The 20,731-nt window shown below is 41.7% G+C and overlaps 1 protein-coding gene across 4 annotated transcripts in view; it reads right to left on the reverse strand.

The window, feature by feature from the left end:
- COLEC10 (collectin subfamily member 10) overlaps window positions 1-20,731 on the reverse strand; it is a 171,039-nt gene that overhangs the window by 124,019 nt on the left and 26,289 nt on the right. The window lies entirely within an intron of this gene.

Below are 20,731 nucleotides of genomic sequence, written 5' to 3' on the forward strand. Positions count from 1 at the left end.
CTGTACTCCTGAAACTAACACAACATTGTAAATCAACTATAATCCAATAAAATTTAAAAAAATAAAAAATAAAATCAATGTATCATCAGGGTCGGTTTATTTTGGAGACTGCAGGGGAGAATCAGTTCCTTGCTTCTACCAGAGTCTAGATGCTGCTGGCATTACTTGGCTTATGGCTCCATCACTCCAATCTCTGCTTATGTTGTCACAATTCCTTCTACCAACTTTGATCCTTTTGCCTCTCTCATAAGAATCTTTATGATTAGATTGGACCCACCCAACAATCCAGGATAACCTCGTCATCTCAAGATTCTTAATTTAATCAAATTTGCAAAGTCCCTTCTACCTTGTAAAGTTAAGGTATTCACACGTTCCGGGTAATAGGATGTGAACACCGTCGGGGGACTATTATTTGGCCCACCATAAGACCCTTTTCAATTCTGAAATTCTGTAATGTTCTCATTGCTGATATTGATACTAGGAACCATGGGGACCATCTGGCCCTGTTGTATGTGGAGCTTACAGTCTATTACAAACAAAGTTGGCAAAGCTGTCTAATGGTAAATCAGGGCTACTGAAAGAGAATTTACATATCAGGTGATTCCTGTCTGTTGGATGAACCAGGTGGCTCACTGTCTATGCCAAACATTTGTGGATAAGAGCAAAGATTTTTGTTACAGCATTTCTACTAACTCCGCCCCAAAATGGCATCACTATGAGAGGACATGGTCTAAAGAAATCACTCACGTGGAATTCTCACATCCCCAGAAGGGAGTCTGACTCAGGGCCAGACTAAGAACCATAGGAGACCCCCAAGCACTGAAAAGATTATTAAAGATTATTGTGCTCCACTTCCATTTGTAATTAAAAAGAAAAAACCTCTAAAGTACAGAATAAATATAGAGAACTAAGACAAATATCTAACGTTATCTATGATGACTATTGAATGCTTGTTCTGAAATATCTCTATCAAACAATTTTAAGAATTGCCATTTTCTTCTCCTGCCTTCTTGCTGATGCATAAATGCATTCTTAATCCTCTTGTTGGACAGTGCAGCCCATAATATTCATGACCTACCAGAAATAATACCATCCTTAATAAACCAAGCCAGTAATTTCTACATGTCATTTTATGATACCTAAGGCTTTTACTAATATAATTAAGAGGGACTCTGGCATTCTAAATGCTAATATAATTATTTATATTAAATATGGACCCCAAATTTATAATACCTAGGACCTAAAACAAAATCTCACTATGGATCTCAGGCTTTAAAATGTTGTATCTATTAAACAACATGCCTTTATTTACAATCACTCATGTTTTCATTTTTTTATCAAAGATATTATTTGACTTCACATCTGAGCCTCTGAGCAGCCTGAGATACTAACAGTTGACATTGTTTGAACAACAATGTTCATGTTGGTGTATCAGCAAATACTTTATACGTTTTTAATCTAATACGTAATACATAATTAAATCCCCAAATTACTACAGGCATTATTATTATACTCATTGTAATATGAGTAAACTGAGGCTCAGAGTGGTTAATTAATTTGATGCAGGTCACACAACAGAGCAGAAATTTGAATCCAAGGAGTTGGTCTCTTAACCATTATACTCTGCTAATTCCCAGTCTTCCCATACAGGTTAGCTGTCACAGTAGTCAGATGCAAGGGCTGTCTATGCAGCCTTTGTTTTCTCTCTGTTTCTTTTTCCTCTCTTTTTTTGAGAGTAAACTTATTATTTCCAACAGTCTAATGGTTTGAACCAGACCTGTACATCACAATAACTCAAAGAAGTGTTTTCAGGTATGTTTTTGCCAGGCCCAAGCACAGAGCTTCTGATTTGGCACACTAAGGCAAGTAGATGCCTGTGTGTAGGTAAAAGATCCCTGCATAACTCTAACATGGACTCCTGAGGAAGAACACTGCATCAGGTCTTATTAGATACTGAAAGGAGGGCAGAAATTGCATCGCCCTGGACGAATCTACGAATCAAGGACCTGGATGAATCTACGAACTCCAAGTGGTGATAGAAAATTGGTCAACAAAAGCATATAACAACTTCAAAAAGCTTGTTAATCTAGTCTAGATGGAAAGAAAACTTAACAGCAGAAATGTGGTACCTGGCTTGACACCTCATAGTAAACACCATGAAACTGGAAACATTTCACCATGAAACTGGAAATAATCAACCACCCATGGTCGTTTGTTTTCCTGAGTTATTACATGTCTTCACATTCATGAGAAGAAAAGCAGGGTGGAACGGAGCAAAAGAATAAAACTCTAGATAAAAGAAAAAAACACCCACTGGAAATACATTATGGTTGGAGCTAAATAGTCCCAGTCATTTAAAAATGGAGCAATCTCTTCAAAGAAAGAGCAATGGGAAATAAACCCACAACTTTTATTCACCTCTAATGCTTTCTGTTCTCCAGACAAGCTCTCACAATTTTGCAAAAGGGTTTAGCAGTCTTAAAAAGACATGGCGAGAAGTTATTTCGAAGGATCGGTGTGTTGTGACATGCTCATACTGATTTTGCAGTCTCTCTGCATACTTCATATGAATTATTTAAAATAACCCACACCCTACCAACACAATGACTTGCGTCTTCTTTCATTCTCTATTTAATATTCTTGTTGCTGTTGTTATAGTTAGAAGACAACCTTCTGGCTTTCTGTTTTGTTTGTACTTGTGAGAAAGGCAAAGGAAGTTTTTTTTTAAAAATGTTAATGTCTGCTTGTATATATAGTTGATTTTTTTTAAATGCACTACTTTGGTGTCCTCTTCTGCTTCTTTTTCTTGTGAGTTTCCATGTGTAATCAACAGACACTAAGTACATCATTAGGACATACTAAATTTTTTCCATAGCCCTGGGGCCATCTTGCACTCTGTTTTTTTTTCATTAGAGCCCCACACATGGTGTTTTCAGTAAACTTTCATTTCCTAGGATCTGGTCTTTTTCCACTGAACTCATATTTTTCCCTGATTTCCTTTTAGATTATAAAGCTGTTGCCAAATTAGACATGGTTTTTAGAAAAACACCACCACTACCTCTCCTGATGTTGAATTAGTATTTAATTCAGCCACCCAGTAGGAATATCAACAGTCACCCATTCAAGTGACAAAATTAAAAATTTTTTCATCCAGTCACGGCCTGGAAAGAATAACTGATGTTACTACTCAGTTACCTGACTTGACACTGATTTTCCATTTCCATGACAATGATCCCACCATCAGCAAATATCAATTGAATGCCTACAATTCAGAAAGCAAAGGGCGGTGCCCAGGTCTGAGTATGAGGTCCATTAATAACTCCCCACTCCTTCCTTTCCTGTTTGGAAGACATAGTTGGAGGCTTACCCAGCAACCACACCATTCCCCGCTTCCCCACTCCCCCTTCACACGCACACTTCCTCCCAGCAGACAGAACCTGCCATGCAACATGGAGACTGAAAATGCCAGGTACATGCTTTCCCAGCCTCCCTTGTGTTTACAGCACCAGCCATGGCCACTGTGACCTGAAGGGAAGTCTGCTGAGACTGGGGTAAGAAACAGGGGAAACAGGGCAAAAGAACATGGTTCTTCTCTTTGATTAAAAGGATTTTGAGAAAAGTTACCCCCTTTCAACTTTTTAAGATACAATTGTTTTAAAAAAATGCTGAGGGATTAGGCAGCCATCTTGCAATCATGAAGGAAAAAGCTGAAGACCAGAAAGCAATATTCTGAGGAGGACGAAGCTAAGACGCAAGAAAGAGATGGAGCTCTCAATGATGTTTTGAGCCATGGCGCCAAACCTGGAATTTTCCTGCCCCTGCAATTTATATTACGTGGAATAATGATTGCATTTCTTATCAAATCCATCTTCAAATGGCTAGTCTGTATTTTGCAGTTGAAGGTATCCCAACTAATATACCTGCTTAATTCTTCTTCCTTCAAAATTCAACTGAGACATCAATGCCCTGTGAAATTTCCCTCAATAGCATCTTTGGCCCACCCCATAGCAACCTCACTCCCATCTCCATCCAGGTGGAACAAAATGAGCCTTACTTTCAATTCCCATGTTACCCTGGCATACAGATGCTTATTTTCTTACAAAACTTAGATCCTCAAAGCTCCCTCTCATTCACTAGCTCTCAAGTCCAATGCAACAGGGTCTAGTTGATGTGACCACTTGCCCCATCTGTTGGCGGCAGGCAGAGTTAAATGTCTTTACTAAGAGGGAGAATCTCTGCTCACACCTAGGGAAGGACAATGACAGTAGTTGAAAGTTCAGAAGCAGAGGAAATTCTTTGTTGCTCTATATTGAAGCCATCAACGTATCCGTCTCCTCTTCAAGATCGTAAGCACTTTGAATGAATGGATTGTGTCTTTCTGCAGAAAGTTTAGCACATAGTAGATCCTCAATAACTGCTTGTTAAAAATAAGCTGATAATTATAGAATTTAAATGTTAAAGCTCAATGACATCTTACAGATTATTTAATATAACCTCCTAATTTTATAGGTAAGGATATCGAGGACTGGAAAGTTTAAATAACTTTCTCAATTTGTAAAATAGAGGCAAAGCTAGAACTACTACCAAAATCTCCTAATCCAGTGTTCTTTCTATTCCACCAGAGGTATGAATGCATTTGTAATCTAGGTGTACAGAAAGGATACTTCAAAAACATAACTAAAAACGCATGCAGATACAATAAGCGTCACATGTTGTTGCAAGAGGGGAGACAATGTTTTGGACTCGGATGGATGGTGAACATTAGCTATTACCCATGTCAGGTAGCACAGTACTATGGATTCTTGGACTTGTTGCCTTCACCTTTGGATATCAGCTTGTAGTGGGCATCCCTGACTTTCCAGTCTAAATTTGGAGAACATCCCATTTATTTTCTCCACAGCACCTGCGACATTTTCACTTCTCTCAATTTTACCACATAACACTGCACATTTATTTATGTGCTTATGTGTTCACTTGTTTAATTTGCATCTTCTCCAGAATAGCAAAAGCCATGTCTATTTTGTCCCTGACTCTACATCCAGCACTTCACAGAGCCACTGATAATTAGTAGACACTCAGTATCTAATCAGTCATTAACTTATTCAGCAGCATTCCAGATGATGGGAGTACAAAAATGAAGAAGAAAGGCAAAAGTCCTGCCCTCTTGGAGCTTATAGTGTATTTGGGGAAGACAGAAATTAAGCAATATAACATAAGCACAATACTTCATATTTAAGAATTTCAGATGCCACCAACTTGAAGATGCATTGTTACTTCTATGTGTGAACAAAGAAAAAGACATCACAAACTTTGCCATGCCATTGGTATTTTTCGATGCATCATAACCTCAGAGAGTTCCTTGAATTGATGAATGAATTAGGTTGGAATTAGGTCTGGAGGGATAGTGGAATATCAGAGAAGTGGGTAGTCATAAAGAACTGATATATTAATCAAGAACTAACCTTGGATTTACAAGGTATGTAGTAACTCTGGTGGCAGATATATCCTGGCCCCAGCCCTGGCAATCATTTGTTGTGTGGGCCTGAGCAAGTTCTTGAGTCTCAGTTTCCTAATTTGGAAAATGGGTACTATAAAATGTGACATTTCAGATTATGCATGTAAAAAGACCCTGAACTTAATGGAGACGCAATAAATGATGGTAGTTTTTATTACCTTTGTCATTTTACTCAGCAACTCCTCAGGTGACTTCTAGTTGATATCCTGTTTATTTTAACTGTTGGACCCTTGTCTTGATTTGCCAGTTCTGGGCTTCCCCACCTCCCACCCCTCCCGCCCCCATGACCTCCCACAGACTCTGTGCTCATCTCGTGCACCTTCTGCTTCAACTTGTCACTTGTCTGTCTTCCCTACTAAATTATAAATTCCTTGAACATGTGAACCCTGACTTATTTATATCCATCATATCCAGAATACAATGCTTGGAACCTAGAAGGTTCTTATAATATTTGTTGACTGAATGTGAGACCAAATATATTTTTGTTGGGGAAAGGGCCTTCCAGGTAAAGGAAAAGTTTTTATAAAGGCCCTGGTGGCGCTTCCCTGGTGGCGCAGTGGTTGAGAGTCCGCCTGCCGATGCAGGGGACACGGGTTCGTGCCCCGGTCCGGGAAGATCCCACATGCCGCGGAGCGGCTGGGCCCGTGAGCCATGGCCGCTGAGCCTGCACGTCCGGAGCCTGTGCTCCGCAACGGGAGAGGCCACAACAGTGAGAGGCCCACGTACCGCAAAAAAAAAAAAAAAAAAAAAAAAAAAAAAAAAAAAGCCCTGGTGAAAGATACATTAGGCATCCATCTATTCACTCAACAAAACTTCTTTTGAGTGTTAACTGGCAATAGATTCAGAGACGATTACCGCTCCTTGGAGCACAGGGAACATCCCATGGAATAAGCAGGTTAGTCCTCATCTTGGGCTTTCTCCATCACACTAGTTAATCTCTACCATAGGTGGTTACTCATCCAGTTCGATTTGCATGTGCTGTTCCAGCAGTCCCTCTCCATGGAAAGCTGTTAACTTTATAAGGTTTTAAAGAGACTGCAGATGTTTCTCAACACTTTTTCATGGGTGCCAGAATTTACATCCACTACTGCTCCGTGGAAGGGCTGCCTTTTAGGTAATGCAAAACAGCAGGGGGGGATCGATCTGCCTGCTTCCTTCAGACAGGTGTGCCTCGGAGAGCATGAGATCAGCTGTAGGCCCATGAACTGACATGCCAACCTGCAACGTCACTTCTCTGAAAATGCTTTAGCTTTTTTCATTACTTGAGAACTAAGCAAGGCATTAAAAAATGTCCAAAACCAAACTCCCCATTGAAATTTTGAGGTCTCTCTAAGCAAAAATAATCTTATCCTGGTTTCGCAGGTCAAGAAACCATTAGAAAGGAATCATCCCAGCTGCCCAAAAATGGTCTCGAGTCCAACCGCCGAGGCGCCAAAGCCAACACCACGTTGACGCAGATGGATAGCCAGCCAGAAAAGGTAGAGCGCCTGTGTTAGGCTCTCTCTGCTCCTGCAGCCCGGGAGTGAAGGGAGTGGAAGAAGGGAGGAGAGGAAGGCAGACCAAAAAAATCAACATAGTGCAACATGTCTCATAGTCAAGTCAGCCATGGCGGGGTCTTATAATGCTGTTCACCAGTTTTTGCATCGTGCAGACAGAGCCAGCTCCTGTATCAGATGAGCCACTTATAACCTTCCATCTTGGTACCTGCCCACAGGCCTCAAATAATCAGACAAGGAACAGTTCTGATGAGAGTTGAAAATACCCTTTAACCTATAGAAGCTTACTATCAAATGATGGATAATAGCTTGAATTCAGTTAAGCAGAAACAGCTAGCAAAATATAATGGAGCATGGAAGTTGTGAATCTAGAGTTCAAGCTCTTGCTTTAATTTCAAGTCTATTTCCTGCTAACTTTGCCACCTGGGACTGGTCTCTGGTCCTCTCTGAGTGCTACTTTCCTAATTTTTCTAATTTTCTAATAGAAATACTTAACTTACCTACCTGTCAGTTATTGGTCAAAGGTTAAATGATTAAATGATCTCATGATATCCTGTTGATTTAAAAGAACTGTACAGGGACTTCCCTGGCGGTCCAGTGGTTAGGACTCCTTGCTCTCACTGCTGAGGGCTAGGTTCAATCCCTGGTCGGGGAACGAAGATCCCACAAGTCTCGGGGCCATAAATAAATAAATAAACAAACAAAAATTTTAAAAAGAACCGTACAAATGTTGGATTGTGTCTTATGGCTTAAATGATAAAATAAGAGGGTATATTTAAAGTTAGCATGACAATATAGATATACTTTAGGAATAAGAATATCATTCTTATTTAAACTTCTGATGCAGTTTGGAATGGAAAGCAGATTTTGTTTCCAGACAAGTAGCTTTGCAGAGTGGTTCACAGGGGGTCCATATTTTCCCATCCCCTTCCTCCTAATCCTTCTCTGGGAGCAAACAGGATAATCTTTTGATCTTTCTGCTTTATTGGCAATGTATATGGTGTGGCTAGAAAAATATGAGGCAAAAATGAGGCAAAGAATGGCTCCTTTACATTTTGCACTGTCTTGCTTTAAGGACTCAGTGAAATAAGGTATGGAAAAAGTACTTCAAAAAGAATAAAGTGAAAAAAAAAAGAGGGAAAAAAAAAAGAATAAAGTGGTTTACAAATGATCTCTTAAGCACAGTTTTGATCATGCTCAAATACCCTTTGAGCTTCCATTGCCCATAAAACAACAGTAGCACCCGGCATTCAAAGTCATCCACACTTCCTCAGCCTCTTCCTTCTCTGCTGCTTTAGCACAAAGACAAGGTCCTCTGTACCTGCGCCTCTCACCTTCCCTCTGCTGGGACCATGCACCCTGCACTACCCATTCTTCCATCACCACCACCAACACACCCCACCCCTGCCCATGTCTGGGCCTCCAGGAGCCTAGTTTTTCCTGCCTGGAATCCATTTCCTTCTCATATCTGCCTCTTAAAAGCCTGCTCATTTTTCAGGACCTCCCTGGTGGCCCAGTGGGTGGGACTCCACGCTCCCAATGCAGGGACCCCAGATTCAATCCCTCATTGGGGAACTAGATCCCGCATGCGTGCCGCAACTAAGCCCGCATGCCACAACTAAGACCCAGCGCAGCCTAAATAAATAAATCATAATTTTTAAGAAGCCTGCTTATTTTTCAAAGCTCTTCTCTTTCAGGAAGCCTTTTCAGGTAGCCTCCCGCCCCATCCCCCCACACACCATCAATCCCATTTCAAATGTATCCTTCCTACCCCCTCAACTCCTAAAGACTTCATACCATATTCGTATCATTATGCCTTCTGACCTCCTGTACCACTTCTTTGCTGTAATTTTTTTTAAAGCGTGTGTAATAGTGGAAGCCAAGCTCTGATTAAGAGACCAGGTGATAAACTCCCAGAAGGCAAGGAAGACACCTGGACATCCACTTCCCATAGGTTTCCTCAGTGCTTGCACAGGATTGAACCCTTTGCAGGCACTCCTGGATGCGTATGCCTCAGCTGATTTGACTGCCATGGTTGCTGGGGGAGATTTTCTGCTTTAAATATCTAGTTTAGGGCTTCCCTGGTGGCGCAGTGGTTGAGAGTCCACCTGCCGATGCAGGGGGCGCGGGTTCGTGCCCCAGTCCAGGAAGATCCCACATGCTGCAGAGCGGCTGGGCCCGTGAGCCATGGCCGCTAAGCCTGCGCGTCCGGAGCCTGTGCTCCGCAACGGGAGAGGCCACAACAGTGAGAGGCCCACGTACCGCAAAAAAAAAAAAAAAAAAAAAATCTAGTTTATACTTTTAAATAGGTAGTAACTGTAGCATGAACAGTCTTTGAAACTATAAAATCTCTCCTTACGATGGCCTAGACAGCCGTGTCCACGCAGCACAGGTACAATCATTCTAAAGTAATACCTTGGTGAATTTGATTACAGAGAAGTGTTGATGTTTGCAGAGAGCTTACTGCCTGCCAGGCATTGTTCCAGGTGTCTCACATATATATTCCCGTTTAATACTCAGAACAATCTTAAGAAATGAATACTGTTATTAGCTTCTCCACCGTATAGATGGAGAAACTAAGACCCAGAGAAATGTAAGGACACAGAGCAAGGCAGCAAAGATTCAGATGCAGAGAGTCCAGCCTCAGAACCGGAGCTACACTCTGCTCTATTGTGTTTCATGTAAAAGTGCCCCAAATGACTTGACTACTTTTGCTGCTAAACTGATCTTTATTCTAAGCTACCTAAACCTTATCTTACTTGAGCTTGAAAGGAAGGCCACAAAAACCCCCTCTTCCACACTTCCCACTGTGCCTGCCCCTTGGGACTTCTGCTTTTGTGTTCCATTCATCTCCCCAACATCTAACAACCACTAAAGAAGCAGCAGAGCTTCCTTCAAATGTAAACTGTGGTAAGTACCAGGTTGTTTGGAACCCAAGGAGCTACTGAATCAGTCACTGTTTGCTGCTCCCTCTAACAAATATTTCTTTGAGATCCTTGAATGACTCAATCACACATCCCACACCTGCTGCCCTGAGATCTGAGCTGTGCTGGGAGTACACAGTGTCAAAGGGTAAGCCCATTTATAGACTCAGTTAGTACAATGATGCACTAGTGAGGAGAAAACAACCCTCATTTATGTAACATTGAAAATTCAGGATGGGTAACCCAGACGAGAACCCAGGAAATATAAATATTGAAACATGACAAATGATGATACAACAATCATATTACTAACCAAGGTACAAACATCTCTTTAAAACTGTGCTACAAAATGTTTCATCATATTCCAAATCAGTTTCCCTCCTGGAGTCATAGGTCATGAACCTTCTGAAAGTGAATACAAAATTTATGTGAACTTACATACGTTTTTTTTGGCCAGAAGACCCACAGCTCTTACGAACTTGAAAGCCCCAGTCATGAGGCTTTCTCCTGCCAAAAAGGCTTTCTCTTGCTGCACAGTGACTGGGGTTAGAACCACTAAGTCATGATGTCTACGACCAGCTTTTGGTCCCACTGTGCAAAATCCTTTCAAATGGTCTGGTTTAGAAGTGTAAGTATGTCTGTGCCTCTACTGGAACTCCCCCCAGCAGAAGCGACACGTCTTTTAAGAGAAAAAAATCATAACACAGATAATGTCCTTCCTACCAGGACCCAAAAGGTGACCTTGACTGTTCTCAGGTTCTATTGACTACATAATTCTTATTGACTGCCACGTGGTACCTACAGAAATACGAACCTTCAAAGGCCATTTCACGTACTAGAGGAGGAACTGTAGTGACAGAATTTGTAAATGAAACTGCTTTTCATTTACACATTGTTTACATTCCTCCAGAGCCAGATCCCATCCTTTCTCTTCTATCACAGTCTAAACTATTCCCTGTACACAACTCTTTTCTCTGCCACTCCCTTGCTCTGAGTGCCTGTTAGTATGTCTGAAATTTATTTTCAAATATTTTGGCACAGTGTGATGTTATATACACAGTAGTCATGTTAATCTATCCTGTACATGTAGACAGTTGATTTAACCAGGATTCCCACTTTCCAGAGGGTGAATTAGCATTTCAACAGAAGGTCCACATTCCAGGAATTCAGCACTGTCCATCTTCCAGCAATACCAAAGACTTCCTTCCTTAGCATAATCGTGGTAAAATGGGCTCCCATGGGTGAAATCATAGGTATTTAAGTCACGGGATTGGCTAAAGCATGCATTCTCAGTGGGAGACATATATTCCGCAACCGGGCAAAATTTGTTTGTTTGGGGAGGGGTAAAAAAAGCTTGAAATATTGCGAGGGTTTCACGTTCTTCCAAAGCACAACCCTACCTGAAAACATCTTATGCCTTAGTATTTAATTTCTCTCAAATTAAATTGACTTAAAATTTTCTCCTGTGGGTGTAGTAATGAAAAACTATGTGGAGGAACATCTGGCTAAAATGTTTTAACATCCTCTACACCCTGCAGGAATACAGAGTATAGCCAATTCTCTGTCCTTTATTTTTAGGATCAGCGAGTATGTTAGCTCTAGGCTTGTCGTACGTGACGTTTATCATGTTGAGGTACATTCTTTCTATACCTAATATGCTGAGAGCTCTTATTAGGAAAGGATGTTGAATTTTTGTCAAACGTTTTTCCTGCCTCTATTGAAATGATCATATAATTTTTATCTCTCATTCTGTTCATGCCCTGTGTCACATTTATTGATTTCCATGTGTTGAACAATCCTTCCATCCCAGGGATAAATCCCACTTAATCATGTTGAGTCCTTTTAATGTGCCATTGAATTTGGTTCGCTAGCATTTTGTTGAGGATTTTTGCATCCACACGCATCAGGGATATTGACCTGTAATTTTCTTTCCTTGTAATGTTGCCCGGCTTTGATAGCAGGGTAATGCTAGCCTCATAAAATGAGTTTCAAAGTGTTCCTTTCTCTTCAATTTTTTGGAAGCGTTTGAGAAGGACGGGTAAAATTTTTCTTTAAATATTTCGTAGAATTAACCTGTGAAGCCATCTAGTCCTGGGCTTTTATTTGTTGGGAGATTTTTGATTCCTGATTTAATCTCCTTACTGGTAATTGGTATGTTCAGATTTTCTATTTCTTCCTGATTTTAGTCTTGATGGGGTTGTATGTTTCTAAGAAGTTTTCCATTTCTTCAAACTTTTTCAGTGTGTTAGCATACAATTGTTCATAGTAGCCTCTTACGATCATTTGTATTTCTTTGATATCAGTTGTTATGCTTAATAGTGAAAGGTTAAAAGCATTTTCTCTAAGATCAGAAAAAAGACAAGGATGTCCACTCTCACCACTTCTATTTAACATAGTACTGGAAGTCCTAGACACAACAGTTAGACCAAGGTAAATAAATACATAAAAGGCATTCAAATTGGAAAGGAAGAAGTAAAACGATCCGTTTGCAGATGGCATGATCTTATATACAGAAAACCCTAAAGACGCCACCAAATAGCTGTTAGAACTAATAAATTCAGTAAAGTTTCAGGATATAAAATCAGCTCACAAAATCAGTTGCATTTCTATATACTAACAATGAACTATCTGAAAGAGAAACTAAGAAAGAAATCCCCTTTACAATAACATCAAAAACAACAAAATATTTAGAAATAAAATATTTTTAGTATCAATGCCCTAGATTTGATCCCTGAACTGTCCTGTATTCTACCACTGATTCTAGGAATACTTGTTTGCCTGATGGAGGCATTGTTGCTACGCCACCAGACACTGCATGGTCTGGCCCTGCCCACCTCTCTGAGCACATCATATGGTTTAAATCTCCCTCTCATTCCCTTAGCTTTAGCCCACTGACATTTCTCACCCGCGTTACCACACTTGCTCTTTGCTCTACCTGGAGGGCTTTGGTTCCACCTCCCAGAATATGCAATGCCCTCATCATTCCATTGTCTGATCACAAGTTGCTTCTTTAGAGAGCCTTTCCCTAAGAAACTCAGCTAGGAACTTCCTTGGTGGCGCAGTGGATAAGACTCTGTTCTCCTGACACAGAGGGCCCGGGTTTGATCCCTGGTCAGGGAACTAGATCCCACTTGCACGCCACAACTAAGAGTTTGCATGCCATAACCAAGGGGCCCACATGCCGCAACTGAGGAGCCTGCAAGCCGCAACTAAGACCCGGCACAACCAAATAAATAAACATTTTAAAAAATCTATAAAAAAAGAAACAGCTAAAGTAGCCCCTTTCTAGGCACGCACCATTACACTAACTTGAATTATGGACTTCAACCCTCTTATCACTCTCTGAAACTGGCTTATCACCATCCAAAGTGTTTATTTCCTGATTTATTTCATTACTCTCTCTCCTCAACCTGACTGAAAGCTTCTGAAGTGTGGTAACTATTTCTGTCTATATTGGGGGTGCAGTGTCTGGCACTTACTAGGTACTAAGTACTTTATCATTTATTTGTTGAATAAATAAATGATAAAGTACTTTTTGTGTACTGATACTGGTTATGTTAATAGTGCCCCTTCAGCTGAATATTAAATAACCTCATCTCCCTCTTAAGCTTAATATTCACCTACAGATGCTCCTTTAGGCTAAGTCTTTTCTAGGCAAACTCTTGTTTCAGAAAGCAATTCTCTCTCGCAGGCTAGTTTTTCTGAAAATTATCACATCAAAACTTTTTTTTCTAAAGGTTTGTTTCAGTTAAAGGAGGGACTTTCCCAGGTAGAAGCACCTAAGTGACTACTAAGAAAATGGTTCTAAGAATTCTTATCTATCATATTTTCATTAGCCAGGTGCAGACAAATTGCACGAGGGTTGTGGGGAGGGGGAGAATCTTTGAATTGACACTAGAGATGACCAAATTTCCCGAAGGACTTTTGAAGAGGAAACTCTGAGTAGGCACGCAGTATTTTCTAACACTCTTCTGATATGCAGATATCAGATATATTTGTTCAGAAGCCTTCAGGTGAGTGGTTGTTTGGGATATGCATCCCTGTTTAATTAAGGAACCCATTTCCTGGGACTGAGTAGACACTAGATGGGTATCTAAGTTTCAGAAAACCCCGTCTGAAGTGACTGGAGCTATTGGCAGACAAGGTCAAAGTGTTTATAAGCAAGGAGTTAAGTTTCTTCTTCTGGCTGCAGAGGAATGACAGACACCATGTTTCGGTCTATTGAGATTTTTTTTTTTCTTTTTCCAAACTTCCCCACCCAGAATTAACATGAATTTGGCACTGTCTTGACAGAAATTTCAAACAGAAAATTGTGATGGGTTTTGCATGCGCGGAAAGGCTTGATGTATGTTCTCCTCTGTTCAAGCAGGCAGGGTATATACTATGCTATTTAACGTAATTGAGCTCTACTATTAAGAACCTTTATCAAAGAATGTACAAGATTTTCCCCCTGCTAGTAGCTTGCCAACCTCATGAAACCAGAATCTGAGAATGGGTGATGCATTTTGGAAGGAAATATAATCATAAAGAGAAACTGCCTGAACTGTGGAGGTTATTTTCTTAGACTGAAGGGGGAAAAGAGAATCCAGAAAAGGAGGAAAAAAGAAAATTGAGGGAGAGAAAAAGTGTGACTTTACAGTTCTGTATTCATAATATTTAGTGTGCACTCTAGCAAGTATTGCGGAAGTCTAAATTCCCTTGAAAATTAATCATGGGACTATAAATCCTAACAGAGGGGAATAGAACTATGCTGCTATGGATTGAATTGTGTTTCCCCAAATTCCTTTGTTGAAGTCCTAACCCCCGATGCAAACTATATTTGGAGATAGGGCACTTAGGAGTTAAATAAGGTTAAATGAGGTCATAAGGGTGGTATTCTATAGAACTGCTAAGAAGAGGAAGAGAGAGATATCTCTCTCTGAACACACACAAAGAAGAGGTCATGCTAGCACACGGCGAGATAGTGGCCACCTACAAGCCAGAAAAAGAGGACTCACCAGAAGCTGATACCCCAATATCAAACTTCCGGCCTCCAAAACTCTGAGAAAATACATGTCTGCTGTTTAAGCCAGGGGTCCCCAACCCCCGGGGCTGCAGGCGGGTACCAGTCTGCGGCCTGTTAGGAACCGGGCCGCACAGCAGGAGGTGAGCGGTGGGCGAGTGAGCGAAGCTTCATCTGCCACTCCCCATCGCTCCCCATTGCTCCCATCCACTCCCCACCGCTCCCCATCGCTCCCCACCGCTCCCCATTGCTCCCCACCCCTCCCCACTGCTCCCCATCGCTCCCCACCGCTCGCGTTCCCGCCTGCACCACCTGCCCCATCCCGTCCATGGAAAAATTGTCTTCCACGAAACTGGTCCCTGTTGTCAAAAAGTTCGGGGACCACTGGACTTTAAGCCACCCAATCTATGGTATTTTGATATACTAAGACAAGCTAAGACAAATTTCCCACCCTCCACTTCTCCTGGTGGGCTGACAGAAGTTGCTAAGCCCTGAATCATAAATGAGGCAGCTTTCTTTATAGAGCTTGAAAGACCAGCCTTCCTGCTTAAAGAATGAAGTGCTCCTTCCAATGTTATGTGACATGGGTTACAGGGAGTAGTATTCACTTATTGTAAGTTATCCCTCCCGCACACACACACAAAGTGGTAAGATTAATACTAAGAATAGTAAGGTATTTGGGAGACAGTCTGCCAATACCTATCAAAATGTAAAATACATACACAAAATGTAAAATACATATACCAAAAAATTGGGACAAAGGTCCCGATTACATTTCAAAGAGTTTATCCTTAAAAAGTCCACTCACCTAAATGTGCAAAGATGGACACATAATAATACTCACTGCCACATGGTTTGTAATAGAAAAATACTGGAAGCATCTGAATTGTCCATCAGTAGAGCACTAGTTAAGTAAATTACGATATAGTCATACGCTAGAGTATTGTACTACAGTGAAAAAGAATGGAACATTTGTATATATGTCTGTGCCCATCCTCGGTCGGTTTACCCTCACAAATCATTCCCCTGTTCTTCTCTGTATCATGGGAGAGCCCACCAGCTCATGCTGCATCCCATGTCTGCGGGTACCTGCCTGTGCTTGGCCAATGGAAAGCTCTTGAAAGGTATTTGAGGGGCAGTATTTCTTACTGCAACTCTGTCTCTATAGAGCTCAGATCCCACTGGACAGAGCCACTGCGGCTCCGGCTTCCTTCTGGTGAGACAAGCCCCCAACTCTTCCCTTTGACCCACCACAGTAGGGAGGTAATAGCTTTACGCTGTTGCTCACGTCTTGGTTGCCTCATCATCCTCTGTTTGACTTCTCAGCGATTCTATAACCTGTGTAACCAGTTCCATGTATTAAGTTCTCTCTTTTGAAGCCCTCAGACACAGTGCAGGTATGGAACAGGAACAGGGTCAAGGGGAGAAGCAACCTTTGGAACACTGTAGTGGATGCTCCTTTCTGCACGAAACAACGGGATATCTATCCATAAATGTGTATTTGTACATGATCTGAACAATCATACAAAAATCATTAAGAGTAGAAGCTTCTGTAAATGGGCAGTGGGGGTCTGAAGCAAAATGGAAATTTACCCTCCACCGTATATGTGTTAATACTATTTGAATTTTTACCATATGCAGGCATTTAAAAAAGCTTAAACTTAGTTAAGCTAATAAAAATACTTTTCAATTTATGCTGTGATTTTTAGTTTAAGAGGGCTTTCTCTTGCATGACTACGTTTGGACCTATGACCCTGAGGCTGACAGGATGAAGGTCAGAGAAGTTCTATCCCACAGAAGCTATAATGATCATGTCACTCCCGTGCTTAAACCCTCCAGCGCTTGCTATGGTTTTTTGGAGAAAGACTAGAATCAATTACACTTTGCAGCCTCACCACTGTCCACTCGTCTCTGCAGCCTCTTCCAGCCCAGGCAGCACGTTGCTCTCTGTGTACCAGCCTTACTGGGCTTCTCCTAGTTGCTGGAAATTACAACTCTCTTCCTCTCACCTCGAGGTCTGCTGACACCCTGTCCTTCCTGCCCAAGGGCTATCTTCTCACTACTAGTTAATATACATGAGATGTGGCTTAAAATCATACTGGCTCAGTTGCTCCAACTGTAACTTATTTCTTTCCATGTATTTATATTTGTGTGATTGTTTGATTAATACCAGCTTTCAACGAAAGCGTTATTTTAACGAATGACTGACAATGTTGAAGTCACACTACGCTTGAGTGGGAAACCATAACTAGCCCTTACTGACCCCTGGCAACACTTCCAGATCCTTAAACAATGGGTGACTTACTCAAGCAGAAAGTGCTTGCCTTTCTGCACGTTATTTTTAAAGCAAGTACATGTCCATTTCTGTACAGAGTCTATAACACCTTGAAAGTCAAATAGCTTTGTGTAGAATATTAATAGTTAAAATTGTGTTTGTTAATGAAGAAACGGGCAAACATTAATAAAAGAAAATCAATAGGTTAACTGCATATTTCTCCTCTTTTCTTTCTGTTCCTTCTCCTACAAGATCAGAAAAAGATTTACTAACAATGAAATAACATGGAATATGTTCTTGTTCTTCTAGTTAATAACCTTTCCTCTACGTAACCTCAGAACTTGTATTTCCAGTTTTCAGGTGTGGGAGCTCAGGTGTAATATGTTCTAGACATTCAATCAGTCACTTCAGAGCCCACTGTGTGCCTGGTCTCCCAAAGGACCTAAATCAATCCCTGTCCTGCGTTTCAGGCATTTCTGTTATAATGATGATTATAAATGGCCTCCTGTATCAGGTGCTTTGCTGCTGTGCTAAAGAGTGGAAGTGTTTTCCTCCTGGGCTTCCCAATACTCAGGCACCATTTCTTTAAGCCATACAAATGGCTGAAACCGAAGCAAGGGCCATCAGAAACACGTGCAGTGAAAATGTGTTCAACGTGGGGTCAAACTCAAGAGTTCGGGGAAGAGAAGATGAGGGTCATCTGATTAGGTGTCACCTAGAAAGTCAACATCACACGTCTCTGGTGCCCAGAAACAGAAGGTTAAATTTACGGGACACTCTGTTCAATGGGCCCTGCCAGTGAAGGATCTGTCACAGGAAGATGGATGTAGTCTGTCTGCCAAGTGAATGTTCAGACATTTCCACTTGGATTCAGTCCCGAATGCCCGGGTTCCTTCCAATCCAGGCTTAAGGTGAACTCTAGCTTCTGAGTGTTCAGGGCCTGCTACTCACTGTAGTGGGTCACATGGGAAGAGCCAGGAGAACTGGTCAGATTGCTCCAAGAATATAACAAACGACGTGACGGATAACTCAGAGTGTCTGTTTCCTGGCAGTGGGTGATTAATAAACAGCCCACGGTCGCCCCAACATGCACAGTCAATACACAGACTATTTTGTGACTCTAGACAAATGGTGCCCTGGCTTTTCTCAAGATGACAGTGAATTACACTCCCTCCCACTCTCTCTCTCTATCTCTCTCTCTCTCTCACACACACACACACACACACACCCCACCACCACCACTATTACTATTATTTATCAAACAGTTACAGGGAGGCCAGACGCTGAGCTAAAAGTTTCAAAAAATATCATAGGAAAATATATGATTCCCGCCCTCAGAAGCTTGTAGTCCCGACTTACCTTGTGCTTCTATAAATGTCTCTACGAGCACCTCGGATAAGAATGATAACAATAGCTAGAGTTAGTGAGCACTTACTACGTGCTAAACACTATGTTGAGTGATTTACATGTTTTATCCAATTTAATCCTCATAATAACCCTCATAACCCTCTGAGGGCGGTATGATTTTTATCCTCACTATACTGATTAAGACACCAAACAGAAACACAAATAAGTTAGTTAAAACTTGCCCGGGGTCATAGAGGCAGGATGTAGTAGATGTGGGGTTCAAGTATAGGAGTCAGTCTGGCTCCAAAGCCTGGTATCTTACTTACTCCCCGAGAATAATCAGCGCTGTAATTTCGTAAATATTTCCTACGGCCCAGGCACTGTGCCGAGTTATCTTACATGCATTCCTTTATTTAGCGCTCACAATTAGCGATTAATCTCATTTATGGAATACTTTTTTAAAATGCTTTCATTTGCTCCTTCCCACATTTCTGTAATAGCAGTACTATTTTTATCTTACAGATGAGCAAACTGAGGCTTAGGCAGTCATAAAACTTTCCCAGGGTTAACACTGCGGGATTCAATCCTTGAGCAGTTTTCTCCAAGGCCTGACTCCTGCACATTAGCGTTATATGACAGTTCAAGGAAAATGCCTTCAGATAGTATCCCAGACAAACATTATCCTGAGAAAGACAGTAATACTGCCATTTATATAGTGCTTAACTACTAACACTCAAATTTACTTGAGTCCCATGGTCAGTCTAGGTGCTAGTAGCCCAGATTGTAGGTGTCAAACTGAAGTTCAAAAGCTGAGAGGCAGGGATTCCCTGGTGGCACACTGGTTAAGAATCTGCCTGCCAATGCAGGGGACACGGGTTTGAGGCCTGGTCCGGGAAGATCCCACATGCCTCGGAGCAGCTAAGCCTGTGTGTCACAACTACTGAGCCTGCGCTCTAGAGTCTGCAAGTCACAACTGCTGAGCCCACATGCCTAGAGCTCGTGCTCCACAAGAGAAGCCACCGCAATGAGAAGCCCGTGCACCGCAATGAAGAGTAGCCCCCGTTCGCTGCAACTAGAGAAAGTCCCTGTGCAGCAACAAAGACCCAACACAACCAAAAATAAAAATAAATAAAATTTTAAAAAATGAATAAAATCTATCTTTAAAAAAAAAAAAGCTGAGGGGCAGATCTAGAGTCATACCACTTTGTCCCCACTCCCTGACCGTCACTCTTTCACTAGTTCACTTAAAAAGCCACCATGCTCTGGAGAGAGAAAGCTGAATAAGACCTTCTGTCTTCTGTAATTCACAGTCAGAGCAGAAGAGCTGAATTCTTTCCCTCTAAATATTTTCTACTCTTGTGTATGGATCCACTTGGACCTCCTGGTGGAAAGATGTGGGTTTGAAAGGGCAGATACTCTGACCCCTGCTGGTAATACTTGCCCCTGGGGCCACTCTTCTGATTCTCTTCACCTTCCTCTCCTTGAACTCTGGTGAAAAGCAGAAATTGACCTTCTCAGGAGACAGAACTGAACACTTGGCCCTGTTGGGGAGACTGGCTCTGCAGTGGTTTTTCAGCATCCGCAAGCAAAGAGTTCTGGTAGCAACCTTTGAGCAAATCAGTAAACTGCAAGCCCTCAGAATGGGTCTACACTTTAGACGTCATCAGGTCCAACTTTCAGATAAGCAGCTGGTGGGAGTGGATGGGGGAGACAAGAACACTTCAGGAAAAGCACCAAACTTCCGCCAACAGCTTGGGGGCGGTGGAAAGACCTCGAAGAGGCAACTCCAGAAGTTCAGTAGGTAGGACAAGAAGGTACCAATGACCCTTTGATGATGATGGTGTTGATGAAGAAAACAGCTGCGAGTGTATCCCACAGCTTGCAAGGTGTTTCCTGCCCTAGGCAGGAAGTTTTCCTGGGCTGATTATCTCTGGCTCTAACTACCCCAGGCAACAAACGGTGAAGAGGAAAAAGCATGGGCTTTAGGACCAGACAAGTTAGAGGAGTTTCTTCTACATGTCTATGCAACCTTGGAGATTAATGACTGCAAACTCCCAGAGCAGTGCTCTGAGACAGTGCAGTGCGTGAATAAGAAGGCTTGTTATTGGAGGGCTCAGAAACCGCTGAGAAGGGGATCAGACAAGAGTGGAATACGGTGTCTGGGACGCACTG

This window comes from Pseudorca crassidens, chromosome 17 (genome assembly GCF_039906515.1).
Source record: "Pseudorca crassidens isolate mPseCra1 chromosome 17, mPseCra1.hap1, whole genome shotgun sequence".
NCBI lineage: Eukaryota > Metazoa > Chordata > Mammalia > Artiodactyla > Delphinidae > Pseudorca > Pseudorca crassidens.